Source organism: Anomaloglossus baeobatrachus, chromosome 7 (genome assembly GCF_048569485.1).
Source record: "Anomaloglossus baeobatrachus isolate aAnoBae1 chromosome 7, aAnoBae1.hap1, whole genome shotgun sequence".
Classification (NCBI taxonomy): Eukaryota; Metazoa; Chordata; class Amphibia; order Anura; family Aromobatidae; genus Anomaloglossus; species Anomaloglossus baeobatrachus.
The window spans coordinates 44386999-44410404 of record NC_134359.1 but is presented as its reverse complement, the minus strand read 5'-3'; positions in this window follow the sequence as shown (position 1 = coordinate 44410404).

Sequence of the window (23406 nt, the reverse complement as noted above, 5' to 3'; positions counted from 1 at the left end):
CGTGTGCCCTATTATATTTTAAAAGGAAAATATACATATCTACAGCACTAGAAGTAAAACATACCTTAATGTTTTATATAGTATTTTATCATTAAAAACCTTTTGAAATATTACACTGACTTTTATCACCATTTTGAATTGTAGTGAAAAAAAATTAAAATAAAATATGTTAGAGTAGGGAGGATCGAATACCTCAAATATTCGACTTTGCGAATATTTTCCGAATAGGTCGCTGCTATTCACGAATATTCAATGTGCAATGTAAGTGTCAAGCTGCCACCAGGGGGAGCCAGAGCTCTGCAGCAGAAGACACAACACAACGCAACGAAAACCAGGAAGTAAATACACAGCGTTCTCATACACTGCCTCACAGCACAGCTGGGAAACAGAGCTGCAGGGCGTGCGAGGAATAGTCAGGCAGGCTGGGTCAAACACAGTACGGGCAGAAGCAGGACCGGAGGAACGAGCGAAAGGGCAGTCAAAGTCAGGCCACGGTCAGTACCGGGGGAAGCAACCGAGTAGGGAGGTAGGAGAGGGGACAGAGGACTGGAGGGACGACCAGGGGACAGAACACAGACAAGGGCACGGGGGCACAGGAACAGACAGATCCGGATATCACTCACAGGACCAGCAATCACAGGCAAAGCAGTGCTAAGCTTATAGCCGGCGCTGTTTCACTGGAATTGTCAGCTTTTAAAGCATCCAGGCTCTGGAAGTGAGGCCCGGGAAAAGGCCCCGCCCCCTAGCCATGTGGACGGGGAGGTGAACCATGACAGTAAGTCTATGAGAAACCCGAATAACAACTATTCGGAACTATTCAGGCTTCCCATAGACTTACATTGCGCAACAAATACTCACATAGCGGCGACCTATTCAGAAAATATTCGCGAATATCATCTCTATTAAAGAGAACATGAGAAACATTTTACATAAAGAAGTGTGGGTATGGCTGCGAAAACGCTTCAAAAAGACTTGTCTACCCCCCTCGTCCCTTAGTTTGAATACTCAGCCACCCTACTAGACTTTTCTCACTCAGCACAGCAGAACCTCCTCAATTCAAGGGCAATCTATCGTCAGAAGACAAATTGCATCCCATTGAAAACTCAACTCACTCCTTAAGAAGCCCAAATTATTCTTCTCTGCACAAAGACTTGGATGGCGTCAGGATATGTGGAAGCTACAGATTCTGCAATTATGCTTGCTAACTTCTCTGATGTCTGTGATCAGCGCAGTGAGACGCGGGTGTTGACCCACAGACTTATGCAGGCTAGTAAGAGTTGATCTCTGCTAGGCTGTTTGTTAGTCTCTTCGATTACATGCTGTGTGGGGAGTCAGTCACGATCGCTTCCCTCCTATATATGCTGGCTGGATTATTCCATTATTGCCAGCTATAGCTTACCTATACTGGTCTAATGAGGTGTTGTCATCCAGACTTACTGGTGGTTGTTGTGCGTTATTGCTGTGAGTGGTTGTTGTGTTAACTGTTGTTGTCTTTTTATTGCTACCTTCCTTCTCTTGCTTTTCTCCTTTGTCTCCTACTGTTTATTCCTGTGAGTTTGCAGTGTGTTTGAGGTTTGGTTTTCCTTTGTCTGTCTTAATCTGTATGTCCATCGCACTACTGCCTCTTCGTTCCCTAGGAGGCCAGTAACAGATTAGATCTGGTCAAGAAATTAGTAACGCACAGGACTCCGGCATTTCGACCATCAGGGGTAATCTGCTAGGGATAGCTTAGGGTCCCTTAGTATGATGGACATATGGTATAGCATAGCAGCCCCCTGTCCCTCGCTATCCTGAAGTCACATTGGGCCAAAAATTATTAGAAAAATCATCTACCCACCACTTATTCTGTCATCGCTTTTTACATATACCAGGACATTTCGACCATCAAACACAGCATTTGGACATTTCATTCTGAGTGGCTTAGTGCAAATACTCTCAGTCCATGTGGCACATAACGTCACAGTTGTCCATGCCACAATACTCATTACATCAGTAGCCAATACTTGAACTTTTTAGAACATGTTCGTTACATCTGTATAATTTATAATTGTTTTCTGCAGTTTTCAAACAAGTTAATATTATAATTCCAAGATATAAACAATTATAATTTTAGTCACATATATAGAGATTATTATTTTTATTATTATTATTTATTATTATAGCGTCATTTATTCCATGGTGCTTTACATGTAAAAGGGATATTCTTAATAGGGACAAGTACAACAATCATAAACAAGGCACAGAGAGGTACAGGAGGAGAGAGGACCCTGCCCGCGAGGGCTCACAGTCTACAGGGGATGGGTGGGGATACAGTAGGTGAGGGTAGAAATTGTCATGTGGTGCTATAGCAGACTCAGTGTTATGGCAGGTTGTAGGCTTACCAGAAGAGGTGGGTCTTCAGGTTCCTTTTGAAACTTGTCAAGGTAGGTGAGAGTCTGATATGTTGTGGCAGAGCATTCCAGAGAATGGATGAGGTGCGAGAGAAATCTTGGATGCGGTGGTGGGAAGAAGATATGAGAGGGGAGTAGAGAAGGAGATCTTGTGATGATTGAAGATTACGTGCAGGTAAGTACCGGAAGAGATGTAGGGAGGAGACAGGCTGTGGATGGCTTTGTATGTCATGGTTAGGTTTTGAACCGGAGTCTTTGGGCAATGGGAAACCAGTGAAGAGATTGGCAGAGAGGAGAGGTCAGGAAGTAGCGGGGGGACATGTGGATTAGTCAGGCGGCAGAGTTTAGAATAGATTGTAGGGGTGCGAGACTGTTAGAAGGGAGGTCGCAGACCAGGAGGTTGCAATAATTTAGGTGGGAGATAAAAAGGGCATGCACAAGGGTTTTTGCAGATTCTTTGGAAAGGAATGTATGAATCTGGGAAATATTTTTGAGTTGGAGGCGGCAGGAGGTGAAGAGGGCTTGGATGTGTGGTTTGAAGGACCGAACATAAGGCCCCATCGCAAGCGTCGATATGTCGTGCGTTTGCATGAGCAATCGCACCCGCCCCCATCATTTGTGCATCACGGGCAAGTCGTCACCCGTGGCGCACAAAGTCGTTTACCCCCGTCACACAACTTACCTCCCTAACGACGTCGCTGTGGGCGGCGAACATCCTCTTCCTGAAGGGGGAGGGACATTCAGCATCACAGTGACGTCACACAGCGGCAGCCCAATAGAAGCGGAGATGAGCGGGACGTAACATCCCGCCCACCTCCTTCCTTCCGCATTGCCGGCGGGACGCAGGTAAGCTGTGTTCGTCGTTCCCGGGGTGTCACACGGAGCGATGTGTGCTGCCCCAGGAACGCCGAACAACCGGCGCACAGAAGGAGCAACGACATTTTGAAAATGAACGACGTGTCAACGAGCAACGATAAGGTGAGTATTTTTGCTCGTTAACCGTCGTTCGGAGGTGTCACACGTTACGACATCTCTAACGATGCCGGATGTGCGTCACAAATTCCGTGACCCCGACGACATATCGTTAGATATATTGTAACGGGGCCTATAGTCTAGAGTTACTCCCAGGCAGCGAGCACTGGGGGGGGGGGGAGGGAGCAGTCATTGACATTGATGGATATGTCAGGTAGAGGGGTTGAGTGAAGAGGAGGAAAGATAATGAATTCTGTTTTGTCCATGTCCAGCTTTAGAAATCGAGCAGAGAAAAAGGATGAAATAGAGATAAGCAAATCTATTTAACACAAATTAAATTTGTGGAGAATTTTAGGAAATTCACGGAACTTGGCAAATTCAAACAATTTACAATTCACATTTGACAAAAAAATGCTTACTGCCCTTTTTTACATTGAATCAGCCAGAAAAGGCTCGCATGACCTCAGGCACAGCCACATGGACATCCTGATAATGCCTACCACTATAGACTGTATAAAAGCAAATACAGGGAATGCAACAGCCATTTTTTGGAGAATTTGGATAGTGAGAAATGTCATGGCTTAACAATAGTGATAGCGAGAAAAAGCTCTAAATACTGAATAAATAAATGTAAATGGTAATGTGTGTGTGACCAGGATACCAGTGAAAACAGCTCCCATCCAATTACACATAGCCATACATGCAAAATTACTTTGACATTACTAAGACTGTGTTTGCGTTAAAAAGCCTAAATGTTTTTTAATGCAGTCCTAAAAGACCAAAAAGACTCTTTGCAGTATTTGCTGTTCATAGCAAATTGATTAGCTGCACATCTAAATTTTGGGAAAAATTTGCCAAAGCTGGAGAATTCAACTTTTGAAAGATCAAAGTTATTTGCAATTCAGTCCTAAAAACATACTTTGAGATTGAGGAAGAAATGGTTAAATGACATTGAAGTAGAGGAGCTGGATTGGCCTCCACAGTCCCCAGACCTCAACCCAATCCAACACTTATGGGTAGAGTTGAAGAAAAAGCTGTATACATCCCCAAGTAAGGAGACCAGTATACAACAATACTGGGAATGTGTAGAAAAGACCTGGGATCAGATTTAAGTTGAGACATGCCGGAGTCTGATCTAGAGCCAAGAAGGATTCAGGCAGTGCTGAAAGCCACAGGTTTAGAAGCAAATTGGTAACAATGCAGTGACATAAAGGTGGCTTTACACACTGCAACATCTCAAACGACATCGCTGTAACGTCACCGGTTTTGTGACGTTACAGCGACCTCCCCAGCGACATTGCAGTGTGTGAAACACATCAGTGACCTGGCCCCTGCTGTGAAGTTGTGATCGCTACAAATCGTTCAGGACCATTCTTAGGTCCTTTGTTTCCCGCTGTGCAGCATGATCGCTAGAAAGTTTCAGTGTGTAAAGGGGACTTTACAGGGACTTCCCTTTCAAAAAGCTGCTTTACAACGTCCCCAACAACCAGCTAGGTCGCTCTGCAGGTCCGGATCGCTGTTGCGTCGTTGGCTAAGTCTGCCTGTTTGACAGCTCACCAGAGACTTTGTAGCGATCCCGGCCAGGTTGGGATCGCTGGTGGGATCGCTAGAAAGTTTCAGTGTGTAAACCCAGCTTAAGAAGAATCTGCATAAGTAATCATATACTAATTAGTTGCAAGTCAAATTTATGAATGAGATAGCCAAGATGATTGTCTATAAAATGAAGGTCGTCTCACGCTCAAAGCTATAGTGGAGGGTGAGATATGGAGCCTGAAAGGCAAAAGTTCCAAACATTGTTACCCTTTTGCTTGTCAGTGTATATTGTTAGAGCACATAGTTAACATGAAGAGAGTGGAGAATTGCTCACACAGAGCCTATTTATTACATTCCCACATATTGCAATATTTTTATCCTATCACTATTGCATTATAATAAAGATCATTCATATTCTTTTCTAAATATAATTTATTTTTTAGATTTTTCAAACCCCAATTTCTCCATTTGATTTATGCCTCTGGTTTTCATGCATTCTCTTTATGTCTGGTTTACAATGTGTTCCTAGTTTAGATAAATGAATAGTAGCTGAGGAGATGTCTCAATGTAATCTTCCCCGGTCTCCTGTGGTTTCTGTGTCATGTTAGTGTCTTTGTCTGAGAATAAAATGAAGAGAATGAAGATCGTTCCCCGACTGACGTGTCTCGTATTGTGCAGCCATTCCATTGACTTCTGTAGAAACATGCAAAATTGGGAATCAAATCAAAACAATCACAAAGTTCTCTTACCACATATCTGTGGTTTAGATGCTCAGCCATTTCCTAAGAGAAGTCGTTTTTCCCACATAGACCTGACTTGTTTTCTTAAGCTTCAAGAAGAAGACTGTAAACAAGACGACTACGCAGTTTGTTCCAAAACCGGGAGGAAAGGCCATGTCCTACCACAAAACTCCATTATCATTTCATATAAACTTGGTGGGTTGTTAATTTGGATTTAGTTAAGGAGTTTCTTTAATGCTTTAAATTCCTTATTACTTGGAGAGCTGAAGACATGACTGTGCCTATTGACTTTACTTTCTTCTCACCAAGCTATAAACCGTGTAATTTTTGCTCAAAAAGATAAATATTGCATAATAAAAGTGACTTGAGCAATCCACAAGCGATCTGAATGCAGTTCAAGCCCTAAGGTCCTTGTAAAACGTTGAAGAAGCCATAGACCATCTAAGCTGTGGAGGCTAATTAACACTCCGTCAACTTTTCCGAGGAAGATGGGACATACATACCATAAAGGTAAACCATTGATAATGGGTCCAGTTTTGGTTACCCCTGTTCCTTACTAGACACTTGTGCAACCCTCAGCTCTTTAGGGGAGAGACACCGTTAGCAAACATGGTGGTCGTAAATTAGTTCTCAAGTCTCACAAGTCATGATTAAAGAGGACCAACCACAAGGATTTTCCTATGTAAACTAAAGCCAGTGCTATACTGGTGCTATCATGCTGATTCTATACATACCTTAAGGGCACCTTCACACTTTAGCGATGCAGCAGCGATCCGACCAGCGATCTGACCTGGTCAGGATCGCTGCTGCATCGCTACATGGTCGCTGGTGAGCTGTCAAACAGGCAGATCTCACCAGCGACCAGTGACCAGCCACCAGCCAGCAGCGACGTGCAAGCGACGCTGCGCTTGCACGGAGCCGGCGTCTGGACGCTGCGGACACTGGTAACTAAGGTAAACATCGGGTATGGTTACCCGATGTTTACATTAGTTACCAGCGCACACCACTTAGCTTTGCTCTCCTAGCTACAGTACACATCGGGTTAATTAACCCGATGTGTAATGCAGCTACATGTGCAGAGAGCAGGGAGCCGCGCACACTGCTTAGCGCTGGCTACTTGCTCTCTTAGCTACAGTACACATCGGGTTAATTAACCCAATGTGTACTGCAGCTACATGTGCAGAGAGCCGGAGCCGGCAGCACAGGCAGCGTGAGAGCTGCGGAGGCTGGTAACTAAGGTAAATATCGGGTAACCACCTTGGTTACCCGATGTTTATCTTGGTTACAGCTTACCGCAGCTGTCAGACGCCGGCTCCTGCTCCCTGCTCACTTCATTTCGTCGCTCTCTCGCTGTCACACACAGCGATCTGTGTGTCACAGCGGGAGAGCGCCTTTGAAGAAAACGAACCAGGGCTGTGTGTAACGAGCAGCGATCTCGCAGCAGGGGCCAGATCGCTGCTCATTGTCACACACAGCGAGATCGCTAATGAGGTCACTGCTGTGTCACAAAAAGCGTGACTCAGCAGCGATCTCGGCAGCGAGCTTGCTGTGTGTGAAGCACCCCTTAGTTGTGTAAGTAAAGTTTGTGAAATGTACTGATATTTGATTGATAGGTGCAACAGAAAATCTAATAGGTGGGTCGGGTTTTGCTAGTTATTCCTGCCCCTGTCTGCCTGACTGTCCTTTCTCCCCTTCTCCTTCCTCCCTGTCCTTCCTCCCACCCTACTCCCCCTGTCATAACAGAGACAGGGGGAGGAAGGATAGGAAGCAGAAAGGGGAGGGAATAGCCAGCAAAACCCGACCCACCTATTACAAATTCTGCAGTACCGATCATTCATATAACAGTGCATTTCACAAACTTTACTCGCCTATATTTCAGAAAGTATACAACCGATCTCACAACTAAAGGTATGTATAGAATCAGCCTGATAGTGCCAGTATAGCACTGGATTTAGGTTATATATGAAAATCCTGGTGATTGGTCCTCTTTAAAGAATAAATGGCCTAAACACCCAGCTCTTCTTACCTGCTTAGCGGAACCAGGCACCATAGTGAGCGCATTATTCTTTCTTTTTTTCTTTACTTAAAGTAATTGTCTCATATTATTAAATGGGTAAAATTGCAAAGTGCAAGTAAAAGCCAGTAACTTTGCAATTTACTTCTTATTAAAAACTCTTAGTTCTCAAGGGCAAAAGAATTTTTAATTTTATAGATTCTATCTCAATGTCAAGGTTACCGGCTGCTCCTGCAGTTTATTAGTTGCGGATGGTATTCTAGGCAAGGAGCGAATGCTTGCAAATGTTTTACTCAACATCTGAGGCTATGTGCGCACGTTGCGTACTAGCCCTGCAGAAATTTCTGCAGTGATCTGAAGAGCACACGTGCGCTTCAAATCGCTGCAGAAAATGTCTGTAGAGAAAAAAAAAAAGCCGATTCCATGCGCTCTGCCTGCAGCTCCTGCCATAGACAGAGCAGGGGCTGCCGGCAAAGCGCACGGAAGAAGTGACATGTCACTTCTTAGAACGCAGCGCTTCGGGCAGCAGCCGAAGTGCTGCGCTCTAAGACGCCACGTGCGCACGGCCCCTGCACAATCTCCATAGACTGTGCAGGGGACGCAGGACGCATGCAGTTACGCTGCGCTACAAAGTGCAGCGTAACTGCATGTATTTATGCAACGTGCGCACATAGCCTTACAAGAGCTACTCTGATCTCTGGGTCTGGACAGCTTCAGTGCCCCTACGCTCCTCTGATGCTGCAGAGGGAAAGCTGTCTCCACCAACAGCATCAAGTATGAAACATTCGGGCCAGCAGCCCAGAAATGTCAATCATTAGGAGTGCACCAGCCTTCACCGAGTAGGAAGCAAGGAAGCCAGGCAGAACTGTCAATCATCAGAAGTACACCACCCCCAACCAAGAAGGAAGGAAGGAAACCAGAGAAGCCAGAGAGAACTGTTAATCATCAGGATTGCACCACCTTCCATCAAGTAAGAAGCAAGGAAGCCAGGCAGAACTGTGAATCATCAGGAATGCACCACCCCCTGCCAAGAAGGAAGCAAAAAAGGCGGGCAGAACTGTCAATCATCAGAAGTGCACCCTCCCCCACCAGTAGGAAGCAAGGAAGCTAGATAGAACTGTCAATTATCAGGAGTGCACCACCACCAAGAAGGAAGCAAGGAAGTCTGACAGAACTGTGAATCATCAGGAGTGCACCACCGCCCACCAAGAAGGATGCGAGGAAGCCAGACAGAATGCCAGTCATCAGAAGATCGCCACCCCCCACCAAGTAGGAAGTAAGGAAGCCAGGACAGAAATGTCAATCATCAGGAGTACACCACCCCCCACCAAGAAGGATGCGAGGAAGCCAGACAGAATGCCAGTCATCAGAAGATCGCCACCCCCCACCAAGTAGGAAGTAAGGAAGCCAGGACAGAAATGTCAATCATCAGGAGTACACCACCCCCCACCAAGAAGGAAGCAAGGAAGCCAGACAAACTGTCAATCATCAGAAGTTCACCAACCCCCACCAAGAAGGAAGCAAGAAAGCCAGACAGAACTGTCATTCAACAGAAGTGCACCACCGCCCACCAAGACGGAAGCAAGGAAGTCTGACAGAATTGTGAATCATCAGGGGGGCACCACCCCCCACTAAGGAAGCCAGACAGAACTGGCGATCAATAGGAGTGCACCACCGCCCTACCAAGAAGGAAGCAAGAAAACCAGAGAAGCCAGAACTTGCATCCCCCCCGGCTAGTAGGAAGCCAGAAGGCAGGGGAGTACTGCGATACTGAAGATCAATAATAACAAAACCCATTGTTGAATTCTGAAATAAATATATATATATATATATATATATATATAAAATCTATATTTAAAAAGATGCATTTAAGGCCATTCTTTGTTAAAAGAGGAGAGTGTATAGTTTTACACCAGCTACCAAGAACATCTCTCACTCTTCCAGACTAATCTCCTTTAAACCTGACATGGACTTGATTTCAATGGGTAACGTGTAATCTGGAGGAGCTGCTAAGAAATTAAACACTTGCTGCCAAGTTCTCCTGTAGATTACAGCTGGTGCTGGAGTCTCCACAGTGGGACATCCGATGATCACCCCATCACCAAGGGCTTTTCCAACAAAAAAGAATTGTTCGAAGCAGCTCTTAGAGATTTTTTGACTTCTAGTAAGTAACCTAATAATTAGCACTCTTCTTAACACATTCTTATAGACCTGAGGAGTCGTTACTGTGTAACTAGGGTCAAGAAACTAAGTTCTTATTACTTTTTTTCCTGATAGAATTCTGAGCAGTGTTGCAGGGATCCATAAACAGTCCTTTAAATTAAAGGGAGCAGTATATAGCACCCTAAGTCTCTGGTTTCAGACCTGTATGTGAATATGACTTACGGTATACCACAAAAATAAGTACACCCCTCACATTTTTGTAAATATTTTATTTTATTTTTTCATGGGACAACATTTTGAGACAATGTAAAGGAGTTAGTGTACAGCTTGTATAACAGTGTAAATTTGGCCACCATTATTTTCAAGCATTGTCTTAACTCTCTTGGGTATGGAGGCCACTAGAGCTTCACAGGAGCCACTGGATCTTCTTCCATACCCCATGATGACATCATGGAGCTAGGGATGTTAGAGACTTTGCATTCCTCCACCTTTCATTTGACGAGGCCCCAGAGATGCTCAGTAGGGTTTAGGTTTGGAGATGCTTGGCCAGTCCAGCACCTTTACCCTCAGTTTCTTTATCAAGGCAGTGGTCCTCTTGGAGGTGTGTTTGGGGTCATTTTAATGTTGGAATACTGCCCTGCGGCCCAGTTTCTGAAGAGAAAGGATCTGCTCTGCTTCAGTATGTCATAGTACGTGTTGGCATTCATGGTTCCCTCAATGAACTGTAGTTCCCCACAGCCAGAAGCACTCATGCAACCCCAAACCATGACTTGCTCACCAACATGCCTGACTTTAGGCAGGACACACTTGTCTTTGCCCCTCTCACCTTGCTGCCACCACACACGGTTGACACCATCTGAACCAAATAGGTTTATCTTAGTCTCATCAGACCACAGGACATCATTTCAGTAATCCATGTCCTTAGTCTGCTTGTCTTCAGCAAACTGTTTGCAGCTTTCTTGTGCATCATCTTTACAAGAGGCTTCTTTCTGGGATGACAGCCATACAGACCAATGTGATGCAGTGTGCAGCATATGACCTGAGCACTGACAGGAGATCCCCCCACCCCTGTAACCTCTGCAGCAATGTTGGCAGCACTCAGATATCTATTTTGAATAGACAACCTCTGGATATGACGCTGAGCACGTGCACTCAACTTCTTTGGTCGACCATGACGAGGCCTGTTCTGAGTGAATCCTGTCTTGTAATACTGCTGTAAGGTCTTGGCCACCATGCTGCAGCTCAGTATCGAGGTGTTCTTATCTTCTTATAGCCTGAGCCAGCTTTATGTACAGCAACAATTCTATTTTTCAGATCCTCAGAGAATTCTTTGCCATGAGGAGCCATGTTGAACTTCTAGTGACCAGTATGAGAGAGTGTGTGAGAGAGATAACACCAAATGTAAAACATCTGCCTCCCATTCACACCTTGTATTACTAATGAGTCACATGGCACCGGGGAGGAAAAATGACTAAATGGGCACTTAGGGGTGTACTCCCTTTTGTTGAAAGCGGTTTAGACATTAATGGCGGTGTGTTGGGCAAATACATTTGCAAAAATTGGAGGGGTGTACTCATTTTTTGATATTTTGTATATATCAGATGTTTATTGAAATTATATTCAATTACATTTTGGATACATATTATATTTGCGCTTTACATGGACAATAGATGATTTGAAGCCAACCACAAGAGTGAAATTTTCAAGTAAGGCTACTTTCACACATCCGTTTTTTGCTCTGCGGCACAATACGGCGCTCTGCAGAAAAACCGCAACCGTTTTTTTTGCCGCCGGTTGCGTTTTTTTTGCATATACTTACATTAGTGCCGTATTGTGCCGCATGGGCTTGCGTTCGGTCCGGTTTTTGCCGCATGCGGCAGATTTAACCGATGCCGCGGCCGGATGGAACCGGCAAAAAAAACCGCATTGCGCCGCATCCAGCCGCTGCGCCGCATTTTGCAATGCATGCCTATGGACGCCTGATGCGGCGTGATGCGGAAAAAAACGCATCCGGCCGCCGCATGCGGTTTCTTCCACTGCGCATGCTCAGTAGCGTGCCGCAACCGGAAAAAAACGGACGGGCCGCATGTAAAAACTTATGCAAAGGATGCAGTGTTTTCGCCGCATCCGTTGCATAGGTTTCACAGCCGGATTGAGCCGCACTGCTCAAACCGGATGTGTGAAAGTAGCCTAAGGTGACTTTGTCTATACAGACCTTTGATCACTTCACGAATGACTATTTTTTGTTTTGCACTTTAGCTTTATCTTCCTCTTCTTTCAAAAATCCTACCTACTTATTTTTCGGAAAACTTTACTTCTAGCCACATGAGGCTTGTTTTTTTCCAGAATGAGTTATACATTACTTTTTAATACATTTTACCATACAATGCCCTAAATAATGGGAACCAAAATTCCAAGTGGGTAGACATGGAGAAAAAAAAGTTTTCTATCATTATTTTTGGGGTTTTGTTTAAATGACGAAGAAACATGATACTTCAAGGCTACGTTCACACATCAGTTTTTTGGCATCAGGCAAAATTCGGCGTGTGCCTGATGCAACAGATGCGGAGCAGAATATGCAAAAACGTGTGCGCCTGATCCTTTTTTTTATGGATCCGGTATACCGGATCCATCAAAAAACGGATCCGGCGTATCCGTTTTTGCATTTCTTTCGTCTGTTTTTTGCTGGATCCATTTTTTTCAATAAATTGGAGCATGCTCAGTTTAAAAAAAACTGATCCGGCGGCCGCATCCATTTTTTGCCGCATTGCGCCAGATCCGTAGGCTTCCGTTGTAAATCACGCCGTATCGCGCAATATGTTTTTTTCAGAGACAAAAAACATTCAATGAGACGTTCCATCCGGCCACCGCAGTAATTACGCCGGATCCGTCAAAGGCCGGATGCAACTCAAGCCCATCAGGCACAATCGGGAGCTAATACAAATCAATGGAGATAAAACGGATCCGGCGCCGGATCAGTTTTATCTGTTTTTTTTCCGGATTGTGCCTGATGGAAAAAAAACTGATGTGTGAAAGTAGCCTAAGATTATGGTGATCCGCAATGTACAGTCATATGAAAAAGTTTTGGCACCCCTATTAATGTTAACCTTTTTTCCTTTATAACAATTTGGGTTTTTGCAACAGGTATTTCAGTTTCATATATCTAATAACTGATGGACTCAGTAATATTTCTGGATTGAAATGAGGTTTATTGTACTAACAGAAAATGTGCAATCCGCATTTAAACAAAATTTGACTGGTGCAAAAGTATGGGCACCCTTATCAATTTCTTGATTTGAACACTCCAAACTACTTTTTACTGACTTACTGAAGCACTAAATTGGTTTTGTAACCTCATTGAGCTTTGAACTTCATAGGCAGGTGTATCCAATCATGAGAAAAGGTATTTAAGGTGGCCACTTGCAAGTTGTTCTCCTATTCGACTCTCCTATGAAGAGTGGCATCATGGGCTCCTCAAAACAACTCTCAAATGATCTGAAAACAAAGATTATTCAACATAGTTGTTCAGGGGAAGGATACAAAAAGTTGTCTCAGAGATTTAAACTGTCATTTTCCACTGTGAGGAATATAGTAAGGAAATGGAAGAACACAGGTACAGTTCTTGTTAAGCCCAGAAGTGGCAGGCCAAGAAAAATATCAGAAAGGCAGAGAAGAAGAATGGTGAGAACAGTCAAGGACAATCCACAGACCACCTCCAAAGACCTGCAGCTTCATCTTGCTGCAGATGGTGTCAATGTGCATCGGTCAACTATACAGCGCACGTTGCACAAGGAGAAGCTGTATGGGAGAGTGATGCGAAAGAAGCCGTTTCTGCAAGCACGCCACAAACAGAGTCGCCTGAGGTATGCAAAAGCACATTTGGACAAGCCAGTTACATTTTGGAAGAAGGTCCTGTGGGCTGATGAAACAAAGATTGAGTTGTTTGGTCATACAAAAAGGCGTTATGCATGGAGGCAAAAAAACACGGCATTCCAAGAAAAGCACTTGCTACCCACAGTATAATTTGGTGGAGGTTCCATCATGCTTTGGGGCTGTGTCGGCATCGGGAATCTTGTTAAAGTTGATGGTCGCATGAATTCAACTCAGTATCAGCAGATTCTTGACAATAATGTGCAAGAATCAGTGACGAAGTTGAAGTTACGCAGGGGATGGATATTTCAGCAACACAATGATCCAAAACACCGCTCCAAATCTACTCAGGCATTCATGCAGAGGAGCAATTACAATGTTCTGGAATGGCCATCCCAGTCCCCAGACCTGAATATCATTGAACATCTGTGGGATGATTTGAAGCGTGCTGTCCATGCCCTGCGACCATCAAACTTAACTGAACTGGAATTGTTTTGTAAACAGGAATGGTCAAATATACCTTCATCCAGGATCCAGGAACTCATTAACAGCTACAGGAAGCGACTAGAGGCTGTTATTTTTGCAAAAGGAGGATCTACAAAATATTAATGCCACTTTTATGTTGAGGTGCCCATACGTCAAATTTTGTTTACATGCGGATTGCACATTTTCTGTTAGTACAATAAACCTCATTTCAATCAAGAAATGTTATTAGATATATGACACTGAAATAGCTGCTGCAAAAACCCAAGTTGTTATAAAGAAAAAAAGGTTAACAGTGCCCAAACATTTTCATATGACTGTATATTGTTTTTCTATATATTTAATTTTTTCTATATATTTTAATTTTTTTAAAAATGCAGAACATTGTAAAAAAATATATTTATGTGATGTCGCCATTTTCTGAGAACGTTACATCTTTTTTCTGATGATGGGTCTATATGAGATCCTTTTTAATTTGCACCATATCGGGGTTCATTCGATGTTTTGATTTCTTTTCATTGCATTTTTTGGATGAAGCGCGGTGACCGACAAATGACAATTTTTGCATGTTGATTTTTATTCTATTTATGCCATTTAATTCATTTTATATTTTCATAGATTGGACTTTTACGCTACACTAGCAAATATTTTACTATTTCTTTATGTTTGAGCTGTAAGAAAGTGGTATGATTCAAACTTTTCTTTTTTTGTTTACTTTTTACAGTTTTCAAAACATAATGTATTCATTTTTATTTGAGTGAACCCATTTATATGATTGATCAAGGTCAAAATGTGAATTGGAGGAACATGTATTAACCAAGAAAAGTATAATTTAGTAAAAAAAACAAACTAGAGCTATACACTATATACACTGTACAATGCTGAGATTTCATGTATGTCTTGAACAGTATATAGCTTCACCTTAAATGGCCTGTAATCTTGGCCTAAGCTTCTTAATACACAGCTGCAGTAGCTGCAATCTGTCACATTGTAGCTCATATATCCAGATGTTGTGACACCCCATCTGACAACTCTACTGCGGCCCAAAATATAGTCAGATGCGGCCGCTCAAGCATCTCTGATCCATTCTTCTTACAGAAGGTTGACATGATTTATTTGGTTCCTGCTGTACAAATCTACACACGTCATTGAAATTAGACATCTGCCTTCCTCAAATATCCCGCAATGCATAGACAATTAATAATTAGTGATGCGCGAGCACTAAAATGCTTGGGTGCTCGTTACTCGAGATGAGCAACTTCTAATGCTCAGGTGCCCGTCTCGAGCCTAGTTGAAGTTAATGGGGAAGTCGAGTAATTGTCCGGCAACCCCCCGTTCGGTACACGGGAGATGGTACATAGGAGGTGAGACTACACGGCATGAGGCAGGAGCAGAGACACCCATTGCATGCGTGCTCCCAAGGAAACGTTCTAAAGCCCCGAGCATGCACACAATCTAGATGTACTGTACTGTCATATGGGCGCATGCTCCAGGCTTTATCACGCCTTGTTGGGAGCGCGCGCTAAGAGCATCTCTACTCCCACCGCTCTGCTGCTGCAGCTGCTCTTAGGAAAAGAAAGATGAAGGACACACAGAGCGCATGCCCAGGAAGCTGCGGGTTACTGCGCAAGCGCTATAGTTAATAGGAGATTGCCGTAACATCAGGCCACTCACGGTATTTAATCACAATGCATTTCGTGTGCATAATTTGAAGAATGAGCCTGACTGACTGACTGAACCAAAGGCAAGGGCCACCCTTGTGACTGAAACAAAAGCTATCTAATATACCATATTTGTTGGATTACAAGACACACTTTTCCTCCAAAAAATGTGGGAGGAAAATGAGGGGTGCGTCTTATAAGCCGAATGTAGCTTACCGTGGGGTGGTGGAGAATGGACACAAGATGCAGGGGCAATGCTGCGTGCTGTGACCTGTGTACTGTACTGTAGGCAGTGCTAGTGCTTGCTGCCGGCGGTGAGGCGGGGCCATCCTAAAAATGTCGGCGGTGCAGGCTTCAAATAATAGTGTCTTAGAGTCGGCACATGCACAGATTGAGCAGTAAAGTTCTGGGATTGTCACATCTAATGGTTGTGACAATCCTGGGCAGCTGCAGGCTGTTATTTTTAGGCTGGGGGGCCCAATAAGCATGGGTCTCCCCAGCCTAACAATACCAGTCCCCAACTAATGTGCTTTATCATGGCTGGGTATCAAAATTGGGGGCACACAGCGCCGTTTTTTAAATTATTTATTTAATAAAAAAAAAGCCACATGCAGTTCCTCTTATTTTTATACACAGCGCATGGCTGGGGGCTGCAGCTTGTAGCTGAGTATCATAATATTTGGGGACCCTACGTCAATTTTTTTTAAAATTTATTTATTTTTACTCCATGATATAGACCTGCAGACAGCGTGTGTCAGTGCAATCAGTCAGACACGCTGTCACATAGGCTGGGGACGCGTCTGACGGCAACCAATCACAGATGCCAGGACTGCCAGTGGGGAGGAAAGCTGTAATGCTGCCACCAGGGGGAGTCAGAGCTCGGTAGCATAATACACTACACAGAGCAATGAGAACCAGGAAGTGAATTCACAGCGTTCTCATGCATTACCTCAAAGCACAGCTGAGAAGCAGAGCTGCAGAGCATGCAAGGAATAGTCACACAGGCTGGGTCAAACACCGTATGGGCAGAAGCAGGACCGGAGGAACGAGCAAAAGCGGAGTCAAAGTCAGGCCAAGGTCAGTACCAAGGAAGCAACCGAGTGGGGAAATAGGAGAGGGGACAGAGGAAAGGAGGGACGACCAGGGGATGGAACACAGACAAGGGCACGGGGGCACAGGAACAGACAGATCAGGATATCACTCACAGGACCAGCAATCACAGGCAAAGCAGTGCTAAGCTTATAGCCGGCACTGGTTCACTGGAAATGCCAGCTTTTAAGGAATCCAGGGTCTGGAAGTGAGGCTCGAGAGAAGGCTCCGCCCCCTAGCCATGTGGACAGGGAGGCGAACCATGACAAAAGCAGTGAAAATGTATGAAACTAATGAGCAGCCCCGGAAGCAGTTATTGCTGTGCCGGAGACTCGGTAAGTATAATGCGCTTGCATTCTTATTATTTTCTTTATTTTTCCTTTTTTTTTTGCTTTATTACCCAAGTTGCTGAACCCAGATCATTACCTGGAGTTTTCTGCGAACTCTGGGCCCAGGCTTGTGTGGCGCCCCTGACCTGGTCAGGCACCACTGAGTACTGCACCCATGCTGGGGACAGTACAATACAGGTAATCCAGAAGGCTGACAGGGGTGTGGAACACAGGCGCATAGTGATCAGGTCTCACACATGTACCCATGAGAGGACCCCTGGGGATCCCAGGAGGGGGAAAAGCCTTGACCTTCACTGGAATAGTGGAGGGGGCCAAAAGCCTCCATCTCCTCTCAAGGGGTGTGGTAAGAGAATCTGGTTGCTAGGTGGCGTAGGCAAGAACAGGAGAGGAGGGGCAGTGAGTCAGTTAGAGCAGAACTCCATAGGGCTCAGTGAGGAGCAGACCTGTGGGGCTGTTGCTGTCTAACAGCGCCCGCGCAGTGGCTACTGACGGGGGAGAACGGTCACCTAGGAGTGCTACCCGAAACCCATCTCAGCTAGAGAGAGAGCACAGAGTGGGAAGTAAGGAGACTGCTAGGGAGTACCAGGCCCAAACGGGCGGCAGATCCCGAAGCGGAGATAGATCCAGCTTTCTTTTGCTAAACCTGCCGGTGTGGGGCTCTCAAAGCCCACACCACAACACCACAAAAGCCGCAGCCACGTAACCACAGTTAGGGCCCATAGGTCACAGGAGGCAAGCAGCTGGAGTGGCCTGGTCTGGGGAACAAGCACACGGCAAACGAAGGGGAGAGAGGCTGCAGCATCTTCCCTGGGTGACCCCCATAGGGACTAAAAGTCGGGGTTACCCCAAACCACCAAGGGCTAAGGAAGGCGAGTTAGTAGTCACCCTCACAAGTCAGCCTGAAGGATACCTGGTTCCCACCTGGTTCATCCCAGCTACGCCCGGGTTACTCACCCTGCCATCAAATGTGAGTAAAAACCCTAAAAGACATCCTGCCTGTGTGGAGTCATTCTGCGACTTGTGGTACTACAAACCTACACAGGGCCCTGGGGCTTGCCTCACTCTCAGGAGGCTACTACATCCGACTGCACCCACCATCAGCCCCAGGCGTCCCCTAACCTGCAGTGGCGGTCCCCACTGACCGCAAATCTGAGAGTGGCGTCACGATCAAAACTGAAGATTCCCTACCTGTAACAAGATCCAGCCGAGTGGAGTCCCTGAAGGTAATGCACCGACACTGCATCTGCACATGTGGGGCTTCACACTTGCCTACTTGTGTTCCTGCTTAGCTCTGCTACATCAATTTTGGTTCACTTCCGCATATCACTTTGATACTGAAGGATATCAACTCATCCATCCTGCTGCACCAGCATCACCAGTCCGTGCTGCATAAGATTTGCTTGTACAGACCAGAGGCTTTGAATATCCACCTCACCAGGTGACACTTTACAGTGCCCTGTTAGTATACCATTTTTCGCAAGCATGTCTTCTTATGTCTGATTTATGCAGCTTGTCCTTGAGCATATGAGAAAACTGCAGAGAAGCAGAAAAAAAAATCACTTTACTCAATGATGATAAATTACTATTATTATTTGTTATAATGTTTTCCTCCACATCATTGTACGTAATAGGAAACCTCCTCTCGAATACATTCTAGTGATCAGAATTGATTCTTCCCGGATTGTATTCTTGTTTTCTCCCCCACCATTCTCGATGCATTAAGTATGCAGGTGGATATCCTCCTTGTCTCGGTGTCCTCTATCTCTCCTGAGTGCTTTTAGAAGCGCTCTCCTTTCAATCATGCACCTTTTCAACTAATGATATTTCTTTCCAGTTTGTAGAACAGGAAATGTCAGAAATACCATTAATACTGGTGATCGGCTAAGAAGCGAGTCTTCTTTCTAATCGCACTTATCTCCACACGTTGGAAGCTGAGAGCACGAGGCTTTTTTTATTAAAGTAGCTGCCAGAGTGTTCTTCAGTCCTATCACCCGGTAAGAAACTGTAGTGTTCTTGAAGGGTTCTTTCAATGCAGTAATGTTTAAAAGTTTGGTTTTGTTGCAGGTTTTTCAGGCTTGAGAGAATATGGTTCAAGTACCGCGGTGCAGTTTTTCTGTCGATAAAAAAATAGTGAGTTAATAGGTTGTCAGATGTAAAAAAAAAAGCAAAAAAAAATAATGAAAAATCATACATAGAATATTTATCTTTGAAAACAGAGGAAATTGCAAAGAGAGATTCAGCAAGGTCATTCTGCTTAAAAAAAATGCATTTTACAAGGGGCTGCTGATAAGTCTTTGGCTTTACCCAAAAAAAAACAAGATAGGATGATGAAACACATAAGTGGGCTTTACACGGTAGCGATATCGCTAGCAATTTGTAGCGATAGCGAGCGTGTAAGTACCCGCCCCCGTCGCGCATGCGATTGTTTGTGATCGCTGCCGTAGCGAACATCATCGCTACGGCAGCGTCACACATACTTACCTGGTCGGCGGCGTCGCTGTGACTGCCGAACAATCCCTCCTTAAAGGGGGAGGGACGTTCGGCATCACAGCAACGTCACTAAGCGGCCGGCCAATCAAAGCGAAGGGGCGGAGATGAGCAGGGCGTAACATCCCGCCCACCTCCTTCCTTCCTCATTGTGGCCGGCGGCAGGTAAGGAGACGTTCCTCGCTCCTGCGGTGTCACACATAGCGGTGTGTGCTGCCGCATGAGCGATGACCCACCTGGATAAACAACCCTTACCGATTTTTGAGTTTGGGACTACCTCTCCATGGTGAATGATTTTCACCTTTTTTGAGGTCGCTTAAGGTCGCTGGTCAGTGTCACACGCTGCGATATCGTTAATGACGCCGGATGTGCGTCACTAACAACTTGACCCCGACAACAAAACATTAACGATATCGTCAGGGCCAGATTAAGGTTGGTGGGGGCCCCTGGGCAGAAAATCTGGTGGGGGCCCCATAATGTTAACATTTTTAGCCATAACAGTAGAGCACGAACTGTAGAATTTAGATATAAATCCAATGAACATTTATCTTATCCTGTTCTGCCACATTCAGATTTACAGTACTACAATACAGATACAGTCCAGGATCACTCACAGCAGTCACTTATACACAGTACAATACAGACACAGTCCAGGATCAGTCACAGCCGTCACTTATACACAGTACAATACAGATACAGTCCAGGATCACTCACAGCCGTCACTTATACACACAGTACAATACAGATACAGTCCAGGATCAGTCACAGCCGTCACTTATACACAGTACAATACAGATACAGTCCAGGATAACTCACAGCCGTCACTTATACACACAGTGCAATACAGACACAGTCCAGGATCACTCACAGCCGTCACTTATACACAGTGCAATACAGACACAGTCCAGGATCACTCACAGCCGTCACTTATACACACAGTGCAATACAGACACAGTCCAGGATCACTCACAGCCGTCACTTATACACAGTACAATACAGATACAGTCCAGGATCACTCACAGCCGTCACTTATACACACAGTGCAATACAGACACAGTCCAGGATCACTCACAGCCGTCACTTATACACACAGTACAATACAGACCCAGTCCAGGATCACTCACAGCCGTCACTTATACACACAGTAGAGTTAAGGCTGCTTTACACATTTCAATTACATATGCGATCTCGTATGCGATCGCACCCTCCCCCATCATATGTGCGGAACGGGCAATTTGTTGCCCGTGTCACACAAACGATTAACCCCGTCACACGTACTTACCTTCCAAACGACCTCGCTGTGGGCAGCGAACATCCACTTCCTAAAGGGGGAGGGACGTTTGGCGTCACAGCAACGTCACACAGCGGCCGGCCAATAGAAGCGGAGGGGCGGAGATGAGCGTGGCGTAAACATCCCGCCCACCTCCTTCCTTCCGCATTGCTGGCGGGACGCAGGTAAGCTGTGTTCATCGTTCCCGGGGTGTCACACGGAGCGACGTGTGCTGCCTCAAGAACGATGAACAACCAGACGTTCAATTTTTAGAAATTGAACGACGTGTATGCAACCAACGTTTTAACGCACAATCAGGGTCGCACGTAGCTGTCACACACTACAATATCACTAACGATGCCGGATGTGCGTCACTTATGACGTGACCCTGCCGACACATCGCTAGATATATTGTAGCGTGTAAAGCTTTACTCACATATTTTATTGATCCCAATGTTAAGGCAGCCAGGGCCGGCTCCAGGTTTTTGTGGCCTCCGGGTGAAAGAGTCTCAGTGGACCCCATCCACACACAGACACGCACATACACATACAGTCATACGTACATATACATATTTGAAGACAAAATCAGAAAAATACAAATATATGCACAGTCAATTACACTGACATACATGCAGACACAGACGCATTAGGGCTCGTGCACACGTTGCGTAATTCCATGCATTTACGCTGCGTATAGCACTGCAGTGTAAATGCATGCGTCCTGCGTCCCCTATACAATCTATGAAGATTGTGCATGATACGTGCGCACGTTGCTTTTATGCACGCAGCAATTTGGGTGCTAAAATGTTGACCCAAATCTGTGCGTTCATAAAATGAGCATGTCAATTATTCCGTGTGCTATGGATGCAGCTCCCACTCTGTCTATGGCGGGGGCAGCAGCCAGAGCGCATGAAATCTGCTTTTTGTGTACAGAAAAACTGAATCCATTATGCAGTGTTTCTGCAGAGATTTGACGTGCACATGTGCTGTCAAATCGCTGCAAAATATTCAGCAGTTACGTGCACATGAGCCCTTACAGGTATTAATATGGGGAAGTTGCCAGCAGCGTCACTCACCTCTCCCGCTTGTTTCCGTCCAGCTCCTTCAGGACATGTGGCTGTGTTTCACGATGGCTGTCACTACCAGACATGACTGCACACTGACAGCACTGCTGTATAAACATCACAGGAGGGGCTGCGGGCTACAATATATACATTACAGGAGGGGCAGGGGGCATAGACGTTACTGGAGCGGCAAACAGCTCTTGTGGTGTACTCATTACTGGGATGGGTGACATAGCGCTCTGGGGGACCCATATAGTTCTGGGGGGGGCACACAGACTGCTCTAATTCATATATACACACACACAGTACTTCTTCTTACACACACACACACACACACACACAATGCACCCCACATCACCTCCTACACACACACAATGCACCCCACATCACCTCCTACACACACACACACACACACAATGCACCCCACATCACCTCCTACACACACACAATGCACCCCCCACACACAAACACACACAATGAGCCCCACATCACCTCCTACACACACACACACAATGCACCCCCCATTACCCCTCCCTCCACATACAATACAATGCACCCCCCCATTAACCCTCCCCCACACACAATACAATGCACCCCCCCATTAACCCTCCTCCACACACAATACAATGCACCCCTCATTACCCCTCCCCACACACAATACAATGCACCCCTCATTACCCCTCCCCACACACAATACAATGCACCCTCCATTACCCCTCCCCCCACACACGATACAATGCACCCTCCATTACCCCTCCCCCCACACACAATACAATGCACCCTCCATTACCCCTCCCCCCACACACAATACAACCCTCATCACCCCCTACACACACAAATTACACTGCCCCATCCCTACACACTCCTGCCTCCCCCCCTCCCTCGGAATACAGTGCTCCTCCTCTGCCTGTCACAGAGCTGTGTTCCTTCACAAATGTTCCCCGTTATGTGTCCTCAGCCCCTCCTCACTTATCTACATTAATTAAACCTGTCTCTTCAGCTCCTTCATGGAGCGCTCACTTCCTCATGTCCCCTGTGTGGCGGCCGCAGCACTGTGATGACGTCAGCAAGGTGCTGATCTCATCACGTTGCTGCACGTCGGGGGCGGGGCCGGGTCCCGGCGCGCTGTTCAAATGTATTTACGTCTGCAAGACGCAAATACATTTGAATAGGAAGAAGCTGCGGTCATCGGCTCTGCTGCGCTCCTCTGCAGTGTACAAGCCGGCACACAGCAGAGCCGGCACAGCGCGCTACCTCCTGCTCCTGCTAGTGTGCCTGGCATTTACACAGTGTAGAGGAGCGCAGCGGGGACAGCAGATA